At 43.7% G+C, this 26,134-nt stretch overlaps 1 pseudogene across 1 annotated transcript in view; it reads right to left on the bottom strand.

The window, feature by feature from the left end:
* Nucleotides 1-26,134, bottom strand: part of LOC311137510 (S phase cyclin A-associated protein in the endoplasmic reticulum-like) — a 120,114-nt pseudogene that overhangs the window by 74,891 nt on the left and 19,089 nt on the right. Inside the window, exons 5-20 of the transcript XR_014615453.1 lie at nt 19,570-19,670; nt 19,024-19,140; nt 16,294-16,430; nt 15,861-16,120; nt 14,190-14,519; nt 12,501-12,658; nt 12,282-12,345; nt 12,058-12,175; nt 11,792-11,903; nt 11,202-11,342; nt 10,794-10,949; nt 10,547-10,689; nt 10,342-10,423; nt 9,311-9,463; nt 6,797-6,904; nt 2,971-3,107 (exon numbers count right to left, since the gene is read on the bottom strand). The product of XR_014615453.1 is annotated as a S phase cyclin A-associated protein in the endoplasmic reticulum-like (transcript). The remainder of the gene's footprint in view (nt 1-2,970; nt 3,108-6,796; nt 6,905-9,310; nt 9,464-10,341; nt 10,424-10,546; nt 10,690-10,793; nt 10,950-11,201; nt 11,343-11,791; nt 11,904-12,057; nt 12,176-12,281; nt 12,346-12,500; nt 12,659-14,189; nt 14,520-15,860; nt 16,121-16,293; nt 16,431-19,023; nt 19,141-19,569; nt 19,671-26,134) is intronic.

The following is a 26,134-nucleotide window of genomic DNA, read 5'->3' as shown; positions in this document are numbered from 1 at the left end:
TCAAAGGGATATTCAGAATTTGCTTTATTTATTTTTACACATCTACCAAACGGTGCCCTATTTTGCAAAGGCATTGAAAAACTTCCCTGGTCTTTGTGGTTGAATCTGTGCTTGAAATTCACTACTCAATTGAGGGACCGTACAGATAATTGTATGTGAGTCATTCAAAAATCATGTTAACCCCTATTATTGAACACAGAATGAATGCATGCAACTTATGCGATTTGTTAAGCACATTATTACTCCTGAACCTATTTAAGCTTGCCATAACAAAGGGGTTGAATACTTATTGACTGAAGATATTTCAGCTTTTCATTTTTTATTAATTGGTAAAAGATTTGAAAAACATCATTCCACTTTGACATTATGGGGTATTGTGTGTAGATCAGTGATACAAAATCTCAATTTAATAAATGTTTTATTCAGGCTGTAACAACAAAATGTGGAAAAAGTAAAGGGGTGTGAATACTTTATTGTAGAGGGATCCATTTTGAGGGCTTAATGGAATGTAATTCGATCAAACACAGGTCTCCAGAGCAGACTGTCACTGTAGGTGAATGCGTACGTACATTCCCACACACAAAGATTACAGGATTAACCGAGGATTTATGCATTTTCACAATGCTTTCACAAACTTAACATGAAATGCTATTAGTACATGTACAAAATAAATATTGTTTATGGTGAGAAAAGACCATAAAATTGCATTACCCTGAAATATTCAAAGCCAAGGTTAGGGTGCTTAAATGCTGTATGTACTCTGAGTAAAACGGCCAGCAAAACGGCTAGTGGGGTGACTGAGGTCCATCATTCTATCACATTATTTACCATGTCCTCCAAGACGACTGAATTTGTAAATAAAATGCTGCTGCCTCGCTTCCACCAGAAATTGAACTATACCTGGCCCGTTTGTCATTCTGATATTACAATATTACTCTCTGACAGGTTTACACCCGCCCAGGTTAAACGGGGAGCAATTGCTGAGCCATTCATCATGCGCCGCAGAAGGCCCGGCTAAATGGGCTGCGGCTATAAATATTAGTAATCAGCAATAAGGGGAAAAGCACAAATCTACAATGCAGAACTAATAATCAATTAATCAAGGTCTGCTTCTTTAGTCATCTGAACTGGACTGGCCCTGACTGACTGCAGAGAGCCAATGCTTTAAAAATGTCTACCTTTAGAGGCAGAAATAACCAATTCAGTTGTATATTGTTATGTGTATACTGTTTGATGCGGTGTTACTGTATATACTGTGCATTATGGCAAAGAAGCTAAACCGTCGGAGTGGACTTCTACACTGTGCACCCAAACAGACAGGTTGTTTTAACTAGGAGTAAGTTGGCTTGATGAGCATGAAATCTCTAGTGGCTTCCCTTGGGCCTCATCTCACAGGAACATGGTGTGTGTGTGTATATGGTCCCCTCCAGCTCATCCACTGGGTGAAATGAGTAAGGCTATGATCACCTCTCCAGGTTGCACACAGGGGTGTCTTTGTGTGCCCACCTCCTTCTGAGCTCCACTCACACACTACTGACTCTGTTCCCAGCCAAAGGAAACACACACAGCGGGCTTCAGCCAAAGGAAACACACACAGCGGGCTTCAGCCAAAGGAAACACACACAGCGGGCTTCAGCCAAACGGCTTGCCCTACAGGAGCATGTACACACTTCCAAATCCATGTTTTAAAGTCCAGAACGCATCCTGACAAAATGACATGCTACTTATATGCCTTTTCAATAGCATATTTTCTTAAAGAAAAGCAGCCCTATATTACCGAAAGAAAGACAGCCAAAGCGCAAACATTTGGGTTAAACTGTGTTCAGTAGTTTATGATGGGGAGTACAAGCCTGCCCCGGATTCCAATGAAAACTTCTCTTGCATTTTACAGACACCCTGCCATGCTTCAATAAAACGGCTCATTTCCACCCAGCGGTGGAGCTGCTCACCTTTATGCTAGCAGGGGCTTTGTGTTATTTACTACCTCTGAAAGCCTTGTGCCTTTGAGTGCTAATCTCAGCAGGGCTCGGGTTGGGGCTGGGGCTGGGGCTGGAGAGAGGGCTGGGAGTGACAGTGAACAGGCAGATTATGTTGTCGTTTTCTCAGCCCCAAACCCTTCCATAAGAGAAGTAACAGCAGCAATACTCAATGATACATTTCACTGAAAGCAAAGAACTATTATTTAAAAATGGTAGATAACTTCTGTCGCATTTATTTGTATTTCTTTAAGGAGGAACTTGAACATATATTGACAGGCTGTGTTCAGTTAAAATGTTAGCGAGCACTGCCAAAAATAGACTTCATAGCAAACATGGATCCATCACAAGGTGTGTGAGTGTCCTGATAATAATACAGGACTGTGGGCTCAAAATAATAAACGATACGGCTCAGACACGCATGTCATCTAAGGTGCTGCACTCAACAGGCCACCACACTCCAACCTGCCTCAGTGACAAATAGCTCATCCCACAACTTTTTCTCTACTCTGCCGTATCCCTCTCCTGCCCCCCAACCCCATCCTCCCTCCCTTGTTGTGACAGGCTACTAAATTGATTGAGCCCATGCCTGGGATCTGACACAGAGGCGCGTTTTGTTGATTACCATTGATTTTCTTTGATACTTCATTTAAAAATCAATAGCCTGGAGAAAGAAAAATAGGCATGGTTTACACATACTTTAACATACTATTGTACACTGAAGGAGGCTTCAGTTTTGGCAGCACCATGGCAGCAATTAGGGGGAAAGCTCTTAACAGGTGAAAGCCAGGGCCCTTAGATCGATTCCAAGTTTGCCTGCCCAATCACAGAAAGTGGCCATAAAATTTAGCTCATCAGTATTATTCTTTGGACAGCTGTGATGCACATAATGTCTGCTCTCCATCTCCTTGTCACTCATAAAGCGCCTCTCCGCAGGCAACATTGTCCCCTGTCACAGAGAGAGAAAGAGAGAGGGGACAGATGGATGCATCACCTGGAGTTCATTCGTGTGCGGAGCTTCTTTGCCTTCTTGCGTGCCTTCTGCCTCTCCTCTCCGTCCTTCACACTCTCCGAGGAGACAGTGCTGTCCGTCACAATGTCCGCTATGTACTTCTTTAAGGAAAGATGCTCCTGAAACACATGAAAACATTTAATTACAAATCTCATTAGCTCATTCTGAAATTGAGATGGACACACAAGGAGTGAGAGGAAGAAAAAGGGTTAAACAGAAAATTGCAAAGGTGTGACAATGAATTGTGCCTTTTGGGACAGGAGCAATTATCTAGGGTCCCATATTCCCTCAGGCAGACATAACATCCAGCTACTGAGAGAGAGTACACCTGCTACCTACACCCAGAAATCTTTGCAATATAGTCTGCAGTCCCCTTTGTGAGCCCACCCATATCACCACAAGGATATCATAGACTGGGTGGACAGTCTATCAAACTAAAGCAAGGATCTTCAGAGAGCTGTAGGCAGTTAAACTGAGAACACAACACCTGTTCTATCAAAATATACCTGTAGCTAATTATGTCCATATCGCAATAGAAAATAAACAGTTTAATCTAAGCCCAGGTAATCTGCTATAAGTAGAAGCTTATCCATTGAAATGGCAGATGTGTGTCCATTGTGTGGCATATATACCTCTGGGTAAAGCAATTGTATCCTGTCATTATCAGGGCATCTGCAACACTTGCTGTTCGTTTGAAGCCACATGCCCATGGTAATACTGAAGGGGGAAGAGGTGTTGCTTCCAGTCTAGTGTGCACCACACCAGGCCTGTCAGATCAGATCAAGCTGCCATCTCCACCAGGAGACAGAGAGGTAATTCCATTTAAAAAAACATGATGTATGTGCAAGAAACCAATTACACAATTATGTTGTCATCCAGTACCCTAGAGGATGGGATGGTCCACAAGATAACCGTTTCCATCCAGCAGCCTAGGCTGTGTGTGGTATGCCATTTCTTTTTGTCAAGTTTTGGCAGTGCACCTGCTGCTTAAATAGGGGTTTCAGATGAAACCCTTGAAAGACAGGTGTTGTCATCATAAGCACAACTAGAGCTAGAGAAGACCTACAGTTAACCATGTGCTAAAGCGCTCAGTAATCCATGAGTCATAATAACAATCATAAACAGCATTGAGAATCAATTCTTATTCCTTTATTGTTTTGACTTATTGATTTGTGACCAACCTGATCAATCAGAGGGAGGTTTAGGGTGATTAGAAAGTAGCTACTCTAAGATCAGTAGAGATATAGGCCTAACAGGAATACAATGTGAGGAGGCAGTTGAATCAATGGTACAATCATTTTAAAGGGATTGAAGGGGAAAATAAAGAGTATTTACTGATGGGAAATTATTTTTCACTGGAAGTTGAACACATCTTAGGGCGAAAGACAGGTGTAATTGAACTATGAAAAGATGCTTGAATACATGTCACCTGTCTTTAATGAATTAGTTTGATACAAAATAAGCACTTAGTGTGCCGACATGTGTAGTGCAATATTGTGCAGTTGAGCCTTTCAATCATGACCGTGGCTCTGCCTTGGTTGAGAGGCAGCTGTTCAGTCATCTCTCTGAGAGCCTATCCACTCCAGTGCTCCTGCCGTTTACTTAACGGAATTGTTTCAGCAACACCTCAAAGACATGACCAATCTCAAAATCACATCAAAGACAGTTTGAAGGGAGCTTAAACATGAATTAATCTACAGCATGAATTGATATCAAGATTATGTCATTGCCTAATGCTTCTATGTGAACTTAACACTAATAGTGATTTTCTGTATCTTGTCAGGTGATCTGATGAGGCAGTGTGACAGACAGGTGTCTGGCTGAAGCAGGAGGACAATGGGCCACAGAGCCAGGCCTAAGGGCAGAGCTCCCTCACAATACCTACCACACAAGGCTTCTCTTGTGCTCTATTCTGGAGGGAGTAACCAGAGATCTTTCTAAACATTACACACCCACAGCGCCCAGAAAACAGGCCTCTTTAGAGACCGGCACAATCTAAGTGATATGTTCCCCCACCACCTCTTTTGTCCAAGACGAAGTTGGCTTTCCCACTTGGTGTGAAACAGACAGCTGTACGTCATGTTGGGTACAATGTGATGGCACACTGAATCCAGTTACACACCATGTAAGCAACTGTTCACGGGACTATTTTTCGAATGGAGCTGAATGCTTTGTGCCATTCAAGTAGCACTAGCAACACAGTACACATGAAGATGAAAGATTAGACTGATAAGAATACCAAAATAAAATGTTTGTTCTCTACGTCCTCTGAGCATCAACAAGAACCTAATTTAGCGCTGGCTCCAGGAGGTCAACTCGTACCCAAAGGCCTGAGTCCATCACAGCCTAGTGATCCTGCTGGTGGCCCAGGCCAGTCCCACAGTCCCACTGTCAGAGGCCCAGCTGAGGGTGCAGGAGAGGGGCTAGGGAGGGATGAGTATTCCCTTGGAGAGGTCACTGGTGTTTTTGTGCTGCTATGTCAAGGGTGACCAATAAATAAATCCAACATGTCGAATGCGAGGGATCCTGGACATTGCGTATATCATATTAAAACAGGACAGATGACAATTAATACGTTTAAGTAAAGAGAGTGATTGCAATCCCAGCCGTTATCTCTGCACATCAATCTAGCCCTGTTGATAATCATTGTATCTTCATTTTAATTTGTGAGTCCTTCAAAAAACGGGAGAAAATGACTAAATATGAAGCTTTGGGGCATCTGCCGCCCGCCTTCACTGAAAAAACTATGTAGTGACCTCTGTACAGTTCAGCCAACCATCTTAATTTTAATTAAAAATCTTTCATTCCAGCAAGAGTTATGGAACCAGCGGCTGGAAAATAGTTGCCAGTTGCATGAATGAAATACTGCACACCAAAATGAGCAGGACATGAAAATAAAGGCAGGCAAGTGTAGTCTATCTAAACAAAAATCCCAGGACATTTCTCTATCTCCTGCTTGCTTAACCTTGAACGCTGAATGAAAATGTGGAACAAAAGCAGGGCTAAATAACCCATAAATAGAAACACAGAAATAGTTTTGCTCATCCCATTATAACAAAGAGCTATTATTACACAGAAAACACCATGCTGCTGATCCATAGTACATACATTGCAATTGTTTGGAACCCTTAGCTAAGCCATACCCCACCCACCACTGCTATTGCAAAGCATAGCCTTCATTGCATGGTTTAAAGGCAGTCTGAAGAGGCAGTATGATACTGGCTGTGGCCATAGTACTGTATTGAAGATGTGCATGCCTTCTTTGCCACTGCCTTGTTTATCATACTGTCAAACAGAGAAATGGGCTGCAGTTGGAAAGCAAATGATTTAGAGTGGAAGGTGGGGGGATTAATTATCAGCCAGTGAGAACAGGTTTGAATGAAGGAGCTGCTAGGGCCAAAGGTGATGCATAGAGCACCAACAGTTGTCAGCCTCACAAAGACCAGCATGCTGAAAAGGCAATCTCATATTGCAGAGCAGGCTGAGAAGCCCCCTTCCTTTAACGAGCAGCCTTCCCATGAAAAGCACTCCGTGACAGAATGGCCTGTAGACATGGGGGTGAGATCACGCCTCAACTGAGTCACTGAACCCTAACTGTTTACATTTCAGGGCCCATTTATAATCTCACAAAGACCAGTGAGAGAGCTACTATATGACGTGATTCATAAACAATAATAATGAGCCTGTCATAAACGACAAATAACCTTGAGTTAATATCACAGACAATATCTGAGTGGTATTCTTTTGTTGGGATGGTGGATCTTTTTATTTGAGGTAAGACTTTGTATAAGTGTTTAGGGGTACGCACCACTTCCTCATCCGAGAGCTCCCGTCCCTGGATACTGCTGCTGTCTCTCACAGCCTGCTGGTGCCTCTTGCCCTTGGTGTGGCTGTACAGGTGCACCTCCGTGGTGATCTACAAACACACAGGTCAGTAGTCACTGCTGAGGACACAATGGAGACAGAGGCAGATGGGGTCAACAGGGTCCCCCCAATGGGAGGCCACTTAAACCAGTGTTCTAGTACACGAGTCCAGGACTCGAGTCCGAATTTAGTCCCCATGACTTGTGACTCGACATGGATTTGACCATTGGTGACTCGGACTTGGACTCACCTTTTTGTGGCTTGTATTTGCGCTTGGACTGGATAGGCTATGATAAGCAGAATATTAGCAGCACGAGATGCTCAGCGAGGGTTCTGTTTTTTACAGCGACACCTTGTTTAGGCTACACCTTCTTCAGTCATGTTACCTCATTAGCTAGCTAGCTAACAAACAGTAGCCTATATGCAAACATTTGGTGGCACAGAAAGGAAAAGGTATAGCAAAAAATGTATTGACTAAATAATTCCTCTTGCCACTACACTATATCTGACTGGGTAAATATCGAGGGTCTTATTCCGGTGACATGATGATCGAGGTTTGACTGCTGTTTGACAAATAAAAATATTCTTGCTCTTATCCATAATAATCTAATCATGTAGACTAGCCTACCCACACTGTATCTGCCAGCTGTTGGCTAGAGCGCACATGTCAAAACCAGAGGCACATTTGCTATTTAACCAACAGTTTTTGTGACAAAACTATCGGTAGAGTTGAAAATGCGATGGAAACACATTGAACTTTAGATTTTTATTTGGTACATAACTTAAGCAAAAAAGGAAATGCTGTGTGTACTACGTCATCACGCACTGACTTTTATCCGCAACAAGTCCATTTGGTGGAAACACACCACTGGTGGAAAATGTGCATATTTTCTTAATGTGGATTTTAGAATATTAGCATTAAAATCTGTTGCCAATTGGATGGAAACCTAGCTACTGACTGAAACTATACATTACAACTGGTTTTCAATAAGATCTGACAGACTGTTTCTCCTCCATCTGACTAAATTGTGAGACCTAATGTTTAGTAGGTGTCAGGAACTTAACTGCAGTCAACAAGCCTTTAGTGGAATGAATTGACATGGTTAAGAACAAAGGTGACAAGTGTAGTCACGTAGTTTCTTCAATCAGCATGTGATGTGTCAGACAGATATGAGATGAGAGCATTGTTAAACTGAAGATGCCTTAATGGCTGTATTTAATGGCATTCTCCTTTCTGACAGCACAGCTGGACCATACTAGTTACTGCAGTATGAAATCAGTGGGTGACAGATCCACTCAGGATGATCCATCTCAACACAAACATTTACAGTGAACAAATGTAGCCTATATAACAACATTAATGTGATTGGCTCTGTGATGGTCTATGCCTTTTCTAAATCAAGCAGAATATGTTATCCCTGTACTATTTTGTCTGTGTCAATGATTCATCCTCACACCAACTGATGAATCAATGTCCCTTCTGTCGTTCTTGCTCCTCACACACAGAGTGACCATTTAGTGCGGCATGTCTGGAAAACGACACACTGAAAACACTGGTACAGTAAACCACACACTGTGGGCAAAACTGGGCTGGACTATACACAGACAGAAGCAAGGAAAAAGTGGTGTGAAGATGAAGAATTGACAGAAACAGCATGAGGTTAGGTTGATGTGGATGTGTTGTTTTCCTCCCACCAAGGGCTAGAACAAAGCCCATTACGGATGGCCTCGGTTTAATGTCATTAAATAGAGTGCTGGCTGCTTGCCTATAGATGATCTCTAGTGTCAGATGCTAGCCAAGGTCATCGACATTTTAACAAGATTCCCCCTTCCCCCCACACACTCCTCTTTATCTGATGCTAGTTGGAGCTCCAAGGTGTCGCAACCTTGTTGCGGTGAGAGCCGGCCTGGTCCGTCACAGATAAATGTGCCTGCCAATGGATTTGTTGCCCGTCACTTGAAAATCATGCCCAGTCATAAATCCCCACCCCAGAGATCAGGTTTAATCAATGCAGTTAAATCCTCATTTAAATACATTCTCTTCCCAAATCCTCTGAATCACCTTCTCATCAGCATTTTTATGCATCCAGTCTGCCAAGGGGGACCTCCACAGCTGCTCTACTGCCACAAAGCTGCGGTTACTTTCCCCTTCAGTTTAGGTTAAGCATGTAAGCCAATCAGTCTCACAAATTAGTGCAAGGAATGAAGTTAAGGAAGTAAAGGGTGAACTTCTCACTGGAGAGTGAATCAAGCCAATTAACCATTTAGTATACACTTTCTCTACTCAGTATGTCAGCATCTGTCTAATGTTAGCATCTAGTGGCATGTCTAGTGTCAGAGGAAATATGCCAAGGACAAGTGGGCTAAATATCAATCATCATCTACATGAAGAACAATACAAAGACAACTTGTTAAAAAACATCATAAACCATTTCAGACTGGGACTTTGTGTACATACCACAACATTGCACAAGGAGCACTGTTTCTTGCGCTCATACGGTGTCAGTTTGGGGGCATAGTCAGTGTTGGCATGTCTGCCACTGCTGAGTTCTGCTGCCTTCTCCTTCCTCTGTTCAATCTGCTCCATGTGCCTGCGACTGCTCTCATCATGCTGGGAAGGAGAACAACCAAGAGATCATGAGATTAAGAGGGACTTTAGTCTGGTCTACAACAATGAAATGTAAACTTTAGTCAGGGGCCGTATCCACAAAGTGTCTCAGAGTAGAAAATTGGTCCTAAGTGCTTAGAAGATACATTTTACTCCTATACTTAAGGGTAAAAATAAAAGCTTTGCATGAAGCTTCTTTAGTCATAAGAGTCCAACCTAGTGGACAGATATTTAGGAGAGCTCATGAGGTGTCCTAACCAGTTAAGAGTTACCATTTACATTTTAGTCATTTAGCAGACGCTCTTATCCAGAGCGACTTACAGTTAGTGAGTGCATACATTTTTTTTACCAGCAGGTGTCTTGATTATAGAAAAAGTAGTCAGTGGTTCCTGCGCCACATGCAATTGCTTTGGAGAGGTTGAAAGAATGTTTAGATATTTCTATATGATCAATCCACAAATAATCTAGACTTACATGCTTTTGAAAATGATTCCACATGAGCCCTATTTCAAATGATATGCCTAAATACTTATAACCAAAAAGGCTAATAAATAATCACATATTTTTAACCTACATCAAGTCATTTCAAGTTATCCCTTTGGAGCGCAATAACACGTTGTTAAAAAATATGCCTAAACTGGGCATGCCTATAAATTGGGCAATTAAAAGGCATCTAGGGCCCATGTTAACTTCCATTGTGTTGGATGAAAATAAATGATAGACCTTTCAAACATTTTATGCAACATTATCAGCAAGTGATTTGATGTCAAAGTGTGTTGCTATAACGGTAATATAAAAAACCAATCTGAGATGCTATGTGGATACGGGCCCTGATCTATAACTGAGAGGCAGGAGTGAGATTGTGCAGCAGCCTCACTAACCTTCATCTGAATCTTCTTCTGCAGTTCCTCCATGGCCTCCTGTTGAGCAGCGCTGAGGGCAGCCAGACGCTCCTCTCGGTCTCTGTGGAGAGAACAACAGACTGGAACAGTGAGGAGAGGATCTATTTCAGACTAAGCACATTGAGGGCCTCATTTGACAGTACAAAACAGATGGGTGATTCCGACTGAGCCAGGGGGTACAGACCTGGCCCTCTCTCGTGCAGCGTCCTCCCTGGCCCTCTCTTTCTCCTGCTTCTGCTGCTCGATTCGTGCCTCCTGCTCCTTCCTCCTCATAAGCAGCTCCTCCACCCGCGCCTGCCGTTCTGCCTCCAGAGCCCGCTTACGCTCCTGGGGAGACAGACAGGAACCACAGCCAGTCAGTGAGACTGTATACTGTGGTAAGGCAGAGAGGTCTGGGGGCGAGAGGGGGAGCTGCTGCTGTCCATTGTTACCTGTACAGCCTCGTCTCTGCCCTGCTTCTCCTCCTGTCTCCTGCCTCTCTCCTCCTGCAGCTCGTTGAGGCGCTGCTCGTACTCGTTCAGCTTGGCCAGCACGTCGTGCCTCTTGTTCTGGGCTTCCAGAGTGTTGATGAATGCTATCTCATTCACCTGCACAGAGACAGACACAAGGGACTGGTCAACAAGCCTGACTCAGTGAGCTACAAAAAAGGTGATTATTATAACAATAGTTTTAAGTCTGCCTCTAGTCTAGTTTGCCATTGCTTTTTTGTGTGATCCTATTTCTTTGGTTTTAAGAACATTCTCAGTGTCCAAAAAAGTATTATCAAAAGGAACATCTAATTAGGAAAATGATTCAATACTTGGACATGTAGCTAGGTGTGCAGTGTCCCAGTCCTGTACCTTGGCATCCTCCTCCTGAGCCTTCTTCACTATGGCCTGGAGCTGCAGCTCCCGCTTGAACTCTGCATGGAGTAACTTCTCCTCCATCATCCTCCGCCTCTGGTCCAACAACTCCTCCTTCCATTTCCTGACCTCCTTCTCCTGTGAGGGGGAAAAAAGAGAGTGAGGGACAGACAGCTTGGGTCAGCTCATTTCACTCATGTACATTTCTCTAACCAAGGCAGACACTATTATGGTGTCTTGCATTCAAAGCATTTGCTGCTACCCGCTCTGGTACGATGTCCACAGGGATTCATGTGAATATATACCACTTCATGTACTTATGTGGTTAATACTCCAGATTATTGAAGGGCACACTCATCTCACGAGGGCCTGGAGAACAAAAACAAACGTCATGAAAGACTTGTGTTTGGGCTACGTCTCTCCCAGACGCGTCTGTGGCCAGCTGGACAGAGACTGAGAGCCGGCCTCTGTTATTTAGTGATTCTATTTGGCAGTGTGCTGACAGAAGCTCTCCTCGTGGCCAGGCTGAGCTGGGCTAAGCAAGACTGTGGTGTTTCCCGTTGGCTCTGTGTTGCATGGCCACTCACCCTCTCCAGTAGCTTCTGCAGTTTGTGGGTCTTCTCATCCCGCAGTTTTTCTCGGAGCTGCTGGGCCTTCAGCTGCTTCTCTTCATGTTTCTTCTTAGACTCTGCGATGGTTCTGCCAACAAAGACAGAAAAAACTAAACTTACACCTGCCATCCTGTCCTCTCCCCCAATCGTCCAACGCACAGTAGGAGTGAATTTTGACATGTACCAAGATCTTTTCTCTGACAAACGTCAGTGCGACATGAGAGTGTGTGTGCGCGTCTCACCTTTTGCGAGATGGGGAGGACAGTTTCTCGTGCATGTGGATTCCATGGCCAGGCGGTCTGGAAGGCTCCTCCTCCACGATGTCCCCCCAGGAGGTGCTCTGACGCCACGGCTCCCGCGCTGCAGAGAGAGGTGAGTCTGGACATTGACCACATCTGTGTCTTTAGCAAGAGCATCAACACTCAACCCATTTCATTATAGATAAATTACAACTAAACAGATTTACCATCATAGTCGGCTAACATGTCACTCCAATCCATGTTGAATCCACCTCCACTGCCAATGCTGGCCTGGGGGAGAGATAATCAGTTCACGATCAGTGGCAATCATATGGATATTACAAGGCCAGCAAAACTCAAGACCTGGGGAAAGAGATCATACCACTTCACCTTTTTATTTTCATATGACCAAAGAAAATTGTGAGTGTGTGGGGTCTGTGTCTTACAGAGAAGTCACTCTCGTTGTCAGTCTCCAGGTCGTTGTTCTCAGCCTGGATCTCTCTGGTCAGCTGTTCCTCTTCAGCGATGGCGCTGGCGATAGCCTCCTCGTTAGCCTTCTCCAGACAGCCAGTTCCTCCTTCTTTGCCAGGACCTCTGCCATGGACTGGGGATGGACACACGGCACACACGTAGACTCACATACAGCACGTTCCTCACTCATTCAGGTTTCACTATATCATTTTATATTCAAGAACAATAAGTCTTAATTTCATACAGCTCTAACGGTACCATTTTGAAAAGTTCTCAAGACCCCTAGTATCATAACAATGTAAAAACAGAAAATAACAAACCCAAAAGCACAAACTGCACCACACGATCGATCACAAGATCACAGGTGAGGAAGCATTCAGGAGTCATGCAGAACAAGTTCACTGTGATGATGACGAGATGGTGGAAGGAGGCACAACTATGGGACCATTTCACTGACAAGGTTCAAAACACTGAAATAGGTGTAAGGAATAAATACTTACTAGATTAGTCTAAATAGCCTGATGGAGCCCAAAATGTCTCAATTTCTATTAATCTTTATACTTACAACATGAACTTAACAAACAGTTTTTCCGTAGTCACAAATTACATTTTAGTCATTTAGCAGACGCTCTTATTCAGAGCGACTTACAATAGCAATTAGGGTTAAGTGCCTTGCTCAAGGGCACAGACATATTTTTCACCTTGTCGGCTCAGGGATTCGAACCAGCGACCTTTCAGTTATACTCTAACCGCTAGGCTAACTGCCATCCAATTACTATCAGGGAGGACAGACAGTTAGCAGCACTCCAGTCCAGAGAGACCAGAGCTCCAGTCTAACTTAATGAGGGAGAGGTTTCTCTCACCACTGAGGCAGTTTCTCTCTAACTAGGGGCCAGCAGTGCAGTCTAAACAGCACTGGGCTTATCTGAGCCACCCAAATAGGTGTCTGGCCTGGCCCAGCACTAAGACCAGGTCTGCCTGTGTTTGATCAGAGCTTAGATAACTTTCCCTGTAGACCATTTAAAAGACCTCCATTTCTAGGTATAATGAATGGCCTTCATAAGAGGTTAAAGTGCTGTGGAGGTATCTATGACAGTAGCCCTGCTAGTGAAGGAGGATCTCCCCGATTAACTCCAGAGAGACTACTTATGATGCCAAACGAGGCAGTAATAAACCTGACACAGGACGGTTGCTGATCACTTAATGCACAGTGGAGACTAGTTACAGAAAACAAACTAACACCTGACAAGGCCATTGTACACATGCCTTGACCCCTGGCCCTTTGGGCTGAACCTGTCCCTGAACTGGACACCCTGCCACAGTCAAGTTTTGATTAGTGTCCACTTCCTTAACACAGCATAACAACTGGGCCAGCCACTTCAGGAGTACCAGCAACAAACATGACAGACACTGCTTTCTGAGTTCTCACAACAGGAGCCCCATGGACATCCTCTCACAGCCAACCACCAACACCCACACACAAACTGTCCTGCCTACCTGGCACAGGGCTGTTCTGAGGGGGCTGTGCCGCCTGTCATGTTAGCACATTGTGGCTGGAGGATCTGTAAAATGACTTTGTTTAGGCGCTGAAGGCCCACGGGAATCCATGACCCCCCTGCCCTGAGCCCTCCCCTCCCTCTGCTCCTCCATCTCTCAGCACTCACAGTGGAAAGCTCTTTAGGGTCCAGCACACTCTCCAGTTTCACCGCTGCCTTGGGAGCCTCAGCCTGTCCTGGAGCAGATGTTGCAGTGCCCTGTGACGCGCCCCCCGCAGCCCCCTTGTCCCCCAGAGCACAGGGCCCGTCCGTCTGGGCCGGGTCTAGGGACGGAGGGAGAGCTAGGGCAGGGACTGGTAGGGCTATGGCTGGGAATATCGTAGGGTCTGGGTCTTGGGTAAGGTAAAGGGTAGGGGTTGGGGCTGGTATGGGGGGAGGCGTGTCCTCACAGGGTGTGTTGACACACTGCCCCGAGTCTTGAACACTGTCTGCTGGGGGCTGTACCGACACAATCACACACATACCATTCAAGACATGCATATTCCAAGCATTTCATGAGAGCAGTAAAACACAAATAAAAAAAATTAACACACAGCTGAAAACACACATCATGCAGGGAGGTTGGCACTAACATGCCCTAAACATTCAATTCTCATCAAAACATCAAATAAACACAATGTGGAAATACATGAAATGTGTATTTCAAATAAGCAATGCCTAGAATACACCCATACCCAGTGTGTTCTGAGGCAATGAGTATTTATTTAATGAGAGGGAAAATTGCATATTTCTGCTTCTGAAGTGTCAGTATACGAGCAATTGTGTTAAAACTGATATGCCCTGTCTGGACAGGCTCTCTATGAATACTGTGGAGCCCAAAACAAATACAATGTAACTGATAAAACAGTCTTGTGTTACTCTGCTCCACGTCTCCTGTCTTCCTGAATAATTGATATCTGGGGACTGCTGGGAGAGTGAGTGACTTCAGGGCTCAGTACTAGGGATGTGCACGGTTATTTGAATATCCGAACGGACGTTTGTATTAGAATACTTGTGAGTATTCATTTTTGCAATACATTTCTACCTGATTTTAACACTGAAAAGGCTTTTTCTAAATTAAATTAAAATATAAATGTGACTTTCTTACATACAAGGATATACCATGACATTTCAAATTATTAATTTAATAAAACAACAAACTCTTCAATAGGGTTTGTATGCACAGTGCGCCCCATAAAAAAGACTGGTAGCCTTCACGTGTGCCGCTTGTTATGTTGGCCAATCAAAGCGGCAAATAGGCTCAATGTGTAGCAAGTGGAGTGAGAGTTCACTAATGCAATGCAAGATGGGATACAATTACGGAATTAAAAGTCAGCGAAATGAGAAGGAGTAGGATACAACGAGCAACCAACAGGTAAGCTGTTGTTTTATCTGAATGGGGTTGGGAAGAAAGCACAGCTTGTGGTCTCAAATAGCCTAGCTAGCTAGCTTCTATAGGCTACTCCAGTTAAGACAAGCAATGTTATATGGGATGATAAATAACATTGTGGCTGCTACAAGTTAGATGGTCTTGGCTGTAACCGAGTTGCCTTGGCGTCTCTCTCGCTCTCCCTCAGTCTGCTCGCTACACACACCGCCCTCCGAAGCTGCAGCAATAGAGGAGAAGGGTCTGAATGCGCGCCAGCCTCTCTACCTCAAGCAGGAGTGCTCAGGTAAAAAACTTAGCTACGTAAAAAAAAAAAAAAAAAAAGAATACTAAACAACACAAGATATCTGAAAATAATTCATGATACTATTCAAATAGTGAAATTATTTAAAACCCCCATCCCTACTCAGTACCTCCATCATGTGACCCTTCTTTGAGTCTCCTGTCGTTTCCTCCAGGGAGTCGGGCTCCTCAGGGATTGGCTGTTCACATTGACCTTCGTCTTCGTTCATGGGGCAGGGCTTGCCAGGGAGCTGCTAGTTCTCCTTGTTGCTGTCGTCTTTAGGGCTGATGTGGGCCAGGACCGGGCTGACCTTGGCTACGCTGGCGGCAGAGCGAGGCCGTGCAGGACGCCCACGCTGGACTGTCTCCCAGCCCTCAGAGTCCTTCTTACCTGGACACAGTGAAGGACACACAGACTCATTAGAAGTGTTGCTCCACAGACATCAATCAGAAGAGGATACACACCCTGAGAGGGGTTTACATGCACTGATTATAAAAGGACCCACAAACCATGTAAGGATCATATAGTTCAGCCTCTAAATTTCATGCGGGGGCTCTGCTTACCTGGTTTCTCTGCGGGACAGTTGTTGACTTGGCTGGGGACAGGAATGGACTGGGAGGACTGGGAGGACTTGACCCGGTCAGCCCAGCTGGGGCCTGTGTGGGACAGACGAGCTACGGCCAGTGTGGGTGGAGGACCACTGGAGAGATAAACACAAATCACTCAAAACCAGAAGACAGCAATGTCAACATACACAGAAGCATTTCACCACAGAGATCATGTAAATCATTTGTTTTGATAGACACAGCCTCTCCTCTACACAACTGCCGGTCCAACAGTACATTTTACACCAGTGGTCACCAAACTTTTCAGAGTCAAGATCACTTTAGCAGTCAAAAAGCAAGCGCAGATCTACCGCTCAGATTTAAAAAACTTAACATGAACCTAATAAAAACATTTCTGTAGGAATGACGTTTGTGCAGTAGGCCTAATACATTATCACAGCATATTGGCCATCTGCCTGGCCTGCCAATATTGTTCTTATCAGACCATAATATATTTCAAAACTCGAGCTTTGATAACAAAATAAATCAGTTGGTGTAGCACTTGCGAGGCGCACAGCTGAGCATAAATTTAAATAATTTGCTTTTTTATTTTACTGGACTGATGGTACCTGTATCTGATGGTCATGGTGCTTTTTTAGTTTACTGGACTGATGGTCATGGTGCTTTCAAGCCAACTGGAAACTCTGAAAAAAAAAAACGAGGTCAACTGTCACGATGTCCACCGAGGCTGCCCCTCCTCCTTGTTCGGGCAGGCTTCGGCGTTCGTCGTCACCGGAGTACTAGCTACTGCCGATCTCATTCTCATCACTCCACTTGTCATGTCTTGTCAATCACACACACCTGGTGCTCATTCCCCTAAATAGTATGTGTATAAGTGTTCCCTCTGTTCCCCTTGTCTTTGTGAGTGATTGTTTATTGTGAGAGCATGTTAGCTCGGTTGAGCTACTCAATATTCAATCAATCAATCAATTTTATTTTATATAGCCCTTCTTACATCAGCTAATATCTCGAAGTGCTGTACAGAAACCCAGCCTAAAACCCCAAACAGCTAGTAATGCAGGTGTAGAAGCACGGTGGCTAGGAAAAACTCCCTAGAAAGGCAAAACCTAGGAAGAAACCTAGAGAGGAACCAGGCTATGAGGGGTGGCCAGTCCTCTTCTGGCTGTGCCGGGTGGAGATTATAACAGAACCATGCCAAGATGTTCAAAAATGTTCATAAGTGACAAGCATGGTCAAATAATAATCAGGAATAAATCTCAGTTGGCTTTTCATAGCCGATCATTAGAGTTTAAAACAGCAGGTCTGGGACAGGTAGGGGTTCCATAACCGCAGGCAGAACAGTTTAAACTGGAATAGCAGCAAGGCCAGGCGGACTGGGGATAGCAAGGAGTCACCACGGCCGGTAGTCCCGACGTATGGTCCTAGGGCTCAGGTCTCTCAGTTGGCTTTTCATAGCCGATCATTTAGAGTTGAAAACAGCAGGTCTGGGACAGGTAGGGGTTTCGTAGCCGCAGGCAGAACAGTTGAAACTGGAATAGCAGCAAGGCCAGGCGGACTGGGGGCAGCAGGGTGTCATCATGCCCGGTAGTCCTGACGTATGGTCCTAGGGCTCAGGTTCTCAGAGAGAAGGGACCGTGAGAGGCGGACACTCTGTTGCTCTCTCCCTCCCTCTGCTGAGATTAATGCCGTGTTCAAAACAACTGGTAACTCGGAAATCTGCAACTTCAGTGCGTTCAAGACAACTGGAAACACTGGGAAAAAAACAAGCTCCCTCTGGGGCCGGGGTCGTGGTAGCCATAGGCACGGTGATTTGAGCTATCCGATTGGCCAGCGCAGTAGGTGCACTCGATTTAGCCACAGATCTCCCGGTCTGCTTTTCAGACAAATGAAGTGGATCAAAATGGGAACACGTTGCCAACCCGGTGCGCAGTGCCTCTGAATCAAGTGCACCTACCGCCAACAGCGTAACACAAATACAAATAAATAAATCGACTAGGAATGCCTTGAAGATCGACCGGTTGGTGAACACTGTTCTAAACAATGGCTGTGACGTCACTGACTACTCCAGCAAGAGTAATAAGAGTTGACCATAAGGTGAGCAGCTCCATCTGCCTCTCCCAGGCTGGTGTCTGACCCAGGCTTTCCTCCCAACACTCTCAGGGTCTACAAACCTCCCTAATGATCAATACCCATTTCCTGCAGCATCCGATTACAGGGCACTGCACATATTGAACTGATGCTTCAGCAGTCTTTAACCACACTTTTATCGTTTCTGTGGCGAGGCTAGTGAGGGACTCAACAAATTACATTAAACAAATGCCTCAACATCAGCAATCAATCCCCTTACCAGGAGATCACAGAGCAGCCTCTACCAACCCAGACCAGTTGGCACATTATATTGCACATTGATTTATTAATTAGAGGTTTTAATGGCCTTTTTGTTAAATTAGCATTTGTGTTCCCTTTACTCTAACTGTGAACATGTAATGATGGCTGACTGTATTACACGTAATATAGCGGAGAGGAAACAGAGGACATGCTGCTTCCCAGAATGTGCTGATGGGGAGTAAAGTGAGGAGGGATTCTGATGACTGCTGTATAATGGTGTGTGTTCATAATGACTGGCAGTCATTACATTAACATGATGGTAAGCACTTTTAGTTCAAATCAGAAACAGTGGAGATTAGGGCTGTCAACCGAACCAGAAATGAGATGAAGAAATCTTACCCAAAGTTGAGGGCACGGCGAGCACTAGGAGAGGGGACGATCCTGTCAGATGACGGGCTGGGCATCACATGACGACCTGGGGACATCTTACGCACTTCCCATGCCAAAGACGTGGGTCTAGATTCAGAGAGGACAAATAAAATAATAAATGTTTCATAAACTTGTAATATACTGTAGTACCATAGCGGCCGATTTGTATCTCACTTTAGCTAAAAACAATTCAATTTATGGGAACACAAAAACACACACAAAAGTTTCAGGTTGACTGATCGAGGCAACTTAAACTTGGGAGGCAACTTAAAAACTTGGATTTTTATACCTTAATTCATTTACGGGTGTTGTGGTCATTGTGTTAAAGAGGAGCAAATAAACTGGTGGATCGCCTTGAATTACAGCCAAGGCAAGCCTATTGATCTAGTGTGTTTGTGACTCAAAGCCAGGGAGTAGAGATGGCACTTAGCGGTTCCCCTCAGGGAGCGAGAGAAAGGGAGAGGGAGAGACAGAGGGAGAAAAGAAGAGAAGAGAGCCTAGGCATAGATAGATCACCTGTTCTGGGCATCTGTTTTCTCCAACTTCTCCTGCAGCTGGATCCAGTCGATCAGAGCTTTAAAGTCCCGCACATAGTTGTCCAACATCATCAGCACCTCCTGAAATAAAGACATACCTTTCAGACACAGACAGGGGGACACCTCAGTGGAGCCATCATCCACATATCAGGACAATGATAAACTACTTTGTCTTAGAAATTATGAATAGAAATTCAGAGTTCAGAATGTTCTATGTGATCTTGTAATAGGTTAACTTTGGAAACTAAGCCCCAGTGAGGGAGAGTGGCATCTGCCCCCTTTGTAGTGTCTCTACTTGGAATAGAGCCTCTGAGATTCTCCCCAACTCCAATGCCTCCCCAAATCATGGCATTGAATGGTTCAGCAGACTTTTAGCCCTCCATAACTGGATACAAGACTATTGCAGCTCTGTGGGTGTAACATTTATTGAAAATGTTGATACCTTCTGGAAACAAAGCTTGTATTATAAGGAGGATGGGATCCACCCAAATCATTCTGGTTCCAGGATCCTTTCACAGCATTATAAGGCTGTGTTGAGACAATGACCCAAGTCCAGCTCATTTAATCCCTACCATTGTGTCACTGAGTTGTCATAATGATTCAACAAATGTACATTATCCTAGGGGCGTTGGAAGACAATGTAAATAACCTAATTGATGTCCCTCTTACTGCCTGGAATGCCTCTGCTGATCCTACAGCTATTGTATGCAGTACTCATATGCCTATGACCCAGAGTAATATTGTTAGCTGTGTGCAGCTCACCCAGCACTTATAAAAAATAACCTGAGTATGTCTACCTCTTCTAAGCTTCCCAGTAAAAGCAAAAAAAAATATCAAGCATCCCAGAAAAGTGTTAAAAATAGCCCACGTTAACATATGTAGCTTAAGAAACAAGGTTCATGAAATCAATAATTTGATGTTAACAGATGACTTGAGTCCTAGGTTTTCATAACTGTGACCTTAATTGCCTACCGTCTGTAAGCTGTTAGTGTCTTAACGACCGTTCCACAGGTGCATGTTCATTAATTGTTTATGGTTCATTGAACAAGCATGGGAAACTGTTTAAACCCTTTACAATGAAGATCTGTGAAGTCATTTGGATTTTACGAATCATCTTTGAAAGACAGGGTACTTCATACCAAAAGGATACCACAGTAACAGGTTTTCGCTCTCAAAAATCTTACTTTTTAATAGAAAATCAACAGATGTTCTGAGTCCACAACAATGCTTAAACCACATCAGGGGACCATTTGAAGTCCTGGAAAGATCTGAGAAATTGTGATTTTTTTTTGTGTAGTTACTCTTTAACTGTCTGTGCACCAGCCAGACAGTAGTGTTTAGCTAACTGTGTTTCTGTAGGTCACTTGTGAAGGAGTTTTCAAAACAAATTGGATTGCTGCAAATAAATCATGATTCTGCCAGGTAAGCAAAGACTACTTTGATAGCAATAAAAACTAACATAGAGGCTCAGAATACATTAGAGGAAAAACAAAAATAAATTGAGAAACTTATTCAAGAAAGATCAAGTGTAATACAGTGGCTTGCGAAAGTATTCACCCCCCTTGGCATTTTTCCTATTTTGTTGCATTACAACCTGGAATTAAAATGGATTTTTTGGTGATTTTATTTACACAACATGCCTATCACTTTGAAGATGCAACATTTTTTTATTGTGAAACAAACAAGAAATAAGACAAAGAAACAGAAAACTTGAGCGTGCATAACTATTCGTCCACCTTTTGCAGCAATGACAGCTGAAAGTCTCTTGGGGTATGTCTCTATAAGCTTGGCACATCTAGCCACTGGGATTTTTGCCCATTCTTCAAGGCAAAACTGCTCCAACTCCTTCAAGTTGGATGGGTTCCGCTGGTGTACAGCAATCTTTAAGTCATACCACAGATTCTCAATTGGATTGAGGTCTGGGCTTTGACTAGGCCATTCCAATACATTTAAATGTTTCCCCTTAAACCACCCGAGTGTTGCTTTAGCAATATGCTTAGGGTCATTGTCCTGCTGGAAGGTGAACCTCCATCCCAGTCTCAAATGTCTGGAAGACTGAAACAGGTTTCCCTCAAGAATGTCCCTGTTTTAGCGCCATCCATCATTCCATCAATTATGACCAGTTTCCCAGTCCCTGCCGATGAAAAACATCCCCACAGCATGATGCTGCCACCACCATGGTGTTCTCGGGGTGATGAGAGGAGTTGGGTTTGCGCCAGACATAGCGTATTCCTTGATGGCCAAAAAGTTCAATTTTAGTCTCATCTGACCAGAGTACCTTCTTCCATATGTTTGGGGAGTCTCCCACATGCCTTTTGGCGAACACCAAACGTGTTTGCTTATTTTTTTCTTTAAGCAATGGCTTTTGTCTGGCCACTCTTTCCTTAAAGCCCAGCTCTGTGGAGTGTACGGCTTAAAGTGGTCCTATGGACAGATACTCTAATCTCCGCTGTGGAACTTTGCAGCTCCTTCAGGGTTATCTTTGGTCTCTTTGTTGCCTCTATGATTAATGCCCTCCTTGCCTGGTCCGTGAGTTTTGGTGGGCGGCCCGCTCTTGGCAGGTTTGTTGTGGTGCCATATTCTTTCCATTTTGTAATAATGGATTTAACGCTGGGATGTTCAAAGTACAGATATTTTTTTATAACCCAACCCTGATCTGTACTCCTCCACAACTTTGTCCCTGACCTGTTTGGAGAGCTCCTTGGTCTTCATGGTGCCACTTGCTTGCTTGGTGGTGCCCCTTGCTTAGTGGTGTTGCAGACTCTGGGGCCTTTCAGAACAGGTGTATATATACACTGTGATCATGTGACAGATCATGTGACACTTAAATAAAGTCCACCTGTGTGCAATCTAACTAATTATATGACTTCTGAAGGTAATTGGTTGCAACAGATCTTATTTAGGGGCTTCATAGCAAAGGGGGTGAATACATATGCACGCATCACTTTTCCGTTATTTATTTGTTAGAATCTTTTGAAACAAGTTATTTCACTTCACCAATTTGTACTATTTTGTGTATGTCCATTACATTAAATCCAAATAAAAATCGATTTAAATTACAGGTTGTAATGCAACAAATTAGGAAAAATGCCAAGTGGGATGAATACTTTTGCAAGGCACTGTATATTATAAAAATAAAGCAAACTGGATGGAATATGGGGAAAAATGCACCATAATCGTTTTTAATCTTCAACATAGAAATGCTACCAAAAATAATTTACTGAAACTGGTTACAAATGACGGAGTCACCCATGATTCACCAAATGATATTTTGAAGGAGGCGGCAAAGTACTTTAAGCATATGTTTTAATTTCAGTCGCCTCCATCTACTCTAACTGAAGCTAATTGTAGGGATTTTTTTCTATTGATAATGTAAAATTAACAGCCATACAGAAAGACTCATGTGAAGGAGAAATTACAGAGGAGGAACTTCTGGATGCAATTAAAGACTAACTCCCAGAAAACTCCAGGGTTGGATAGCATACCAGTCGAGGTATACCAAACCTTTTTTGATTTACTCAGATGACCGTTATTAGCATGTTTTAACCACTCCTATGTAAATGGAGTGGTTAATTATCTGACACTCAAGAAGAAGGTCTGATCTCATTATTACTGAAACAGGATGGGAAATAGTGGGAAATTTAAAGATCCAGTCCATTTAAAAAATTGGAGGCCCCTTACACTTCAGTGTTGTGATGCAAAAATTCTAGCAAAATGTATAGTGCATAGAATTTAAAAAAGGTATTGTCGGACATTATTCATTCTAATCAGACAGGTTTTTTTACATGGACGATACATTGGAGATAATATAAGGCAAGTACTGGAAACAATAGAACACTATGAAAAATCTGGGAAACCAGGCCTGCTATTCATAGCAGACTTTGAAAAGGCATTTGATAAAGTATAACTGGAGTTAATGCCTGGACCATTTCAATATTGGAGAATCTCTAGTAATACACTGCTCAAAAAAATTAAAGGGAACACTTAAACAACACAATGTAACTCCAAGTCAATCACACTTCTGTGAAATCAAACTGTCCACTTAGGAAGCAACACTGATTGACAATACATTTCACATGCTGTTGTGCAAATGGAATAGACAACAGGTGGAAATTATAGGCAATTAGCAAGACACCCCCAATAAAGGACTGGTTTTGCAGGTGGTGACCACAGACCACTTCTCTGTTCCTATGCTTCCTGGCTGATGTTTTGGTCACTTTTGAATGCTGCCGGTGCTTTCACTCTAGTGGTAGCATGAGACGGAGTCTACAACCCACACAAGTGGCTCAGGTAGTGTAGCTCATCCAGGATGGCACATCAATGCGAGCTGTGGCAAGAAGGTTTGCTGTGTCTGTCAGCGTAGTGTCCAGAGCATGGAGGCGCTACCAGGAGACAGGCCAGTACATCAGGAGACGTGGAGGAGGCCGTAGGAGGGCAACAACCCAGCAGCAGGACTGCTACCTCCGCCTTTGTGCAAGGAGGAGCAGGAGGAGCACTGCCAGAGCCCTGCAAAATGACCTCCAGCAGGCCACAAATGTGCATGTGTCTGCTCAAACAGTCAGAAACAGACTCCATGAGGGTGGTATGAGGGCCCGACGTCAACAGGTGGGGGTTGTGCTTACAGCCCAACACCGTGCAGGACGTTTGGCATTTGCCAGAGAACACCAAGATTGGCAAATTCGCCACTGGCACCCTGTGCTCTTCACAGATGAAAGCAGGTTCACACTGAGCACGTGACAGACGTGACAGAGTCTGGAGACGCCGTGGAGAACGTTCTGCTGCCTGCAACATCCTCCAGCATGACCGGTTTGGCGGTGGGTCAGTCATGGTGTGGGGTGGCATTTCTTTGGGGGGGGGTCGCACAGCCCTCCATATGCTCGCCAGAGGTAGCCTGACTGCCATTAGGTACCGAGATGAGATCCTCAGACCCCTTGTGAGACCATATGCTGGTGCGGTTGGCCCTGGGTTCCTCCTAATGCAAGACAATGCTAGACCTCATGTGGCTGGAGTGTGTCAGCAGTTCCTGCAAGAGGAAGGCATTGATGCTATGGACTGGCACGCCCGTTCCCCAGACCTGAATCCAATTGAGCACATCTGGGACATCATGTCTCGCTCCATCCACCAACGCCACGTTGCACCACAGACTGTCCAGGAGTTGGGGGATGCTTTAGTCCAGGTCTGGGAGGAGATCCCTCAGGAGACCATCCGCCACCTCATCAGGAGCATGCCCAGGCGTTGTAGGGAGGTCATACAGGCACGTGGAGTCCACACACACTACTGAGCCTCATTTTGACTTGTTTTAAGGACATTACATCAAAGTTGGATCAGCCTGTAGTGTGGTTTTCCACTTTAATTTTGAGGGTGACTCCAAATCCAGACCTCCATGGGTTGATAAATTTGATTTACATTGATTAATTTTTGTGTGATTTTGTTGTCAGCATATTCAACTATGTAAAGAAAAAAGTATTTAATAAGATTATTTTATTCATTCAGATCTAGGATGTGTTATTTTTGTGTTCCCTTAATTTTTTTCTATATACAGTGAGGGAAAAAAGTATTTGATCCCCTGCTGATTTTGTACGTTTGCCCACTGACAAAGACATGATCAGTCTATAATTTTAATGGTAGGTTTATTTGAACAGTGAGACAGAATAACAACAAAAAAATCCTGAAAAACACATGTCAAACATTTTTATAAATTGATTTGCATTTTAAATGAGGGAAATAAGTATTTGACCCCTCTGCAAAACCCTTGTTGTTGTTTATTCAGATTACAAGAACTCATTTTCAGTTATTTGAAAAGGAAATAATCTCCCAAATATCACTATTTCTAAAACAAGCCATAGAAAGTTGGTTGCAATTTCAATTGAATCCTCCAGAAACGACAGAACAAATAATGCAACAAATATTGTGGTTAAATTCAAATATACTAATTGACAAAAAAACTTTATTTTTTGACAGAATGTTTAAAAAAGGTATAATCTTCGTAAATGATATCATCGGTAGGACTGGTGGAGTTATGTCGCACACGCAGCTAACAAAAACATATGGAAATGTCTGCTCTACCCAAAATTACAACCAAATAATTGCAGCCTTAACGCAAAAGTGGAAGAGGAAAGTGGAAGGGGGAGAAAGTAAGGAACTTGTCTGTCGGCCTTGCATTAAAGAACATAATTGGTTAAGGAAAACTGTGATAAATAAAAAAGTATATCAGTTTCACTTAAGGACCAAAGGATTGACAGCCGTCCCATATAGATTGCAAAATAGTTGGGAAGAGATTTGACGTACCGATCCCATGGCACTGGTTTATGAAGTGACACGCAAAACGACACCGGATTCAAAAATTTGAATCTTTCAATTTAAATTATTATATACAATTCTTGCTACCAATAGAATGATATTTATATGGGGGATACAATCTTCCCAGCTCAGCAGATTTTTGCTGTGAAGAGACAGAATCATTAGATCATTTGTTTTGGTTCTGTCCATTTGTAGCTTGTTTTTGGACACAGGTCCAGGAATGGCTAAAGGATTGCAATATTTAC

The sequence above is a fragment of the Coregonus lavaretus genome (assembly GCF_964263955.1).
Source record: "Coregonus lavaretus genome assembly, chromosome: 11".
NCBI classification, from domain to species: Eukaryota; Metazoa; Chordata; class Actinopteri; order Salmoniformes; family Salmonidae; genus Coregonus; species Coregonus lavaretus.
This window is presented reverse-complemented; position numbering and strand designations above follow the sequence as displayed.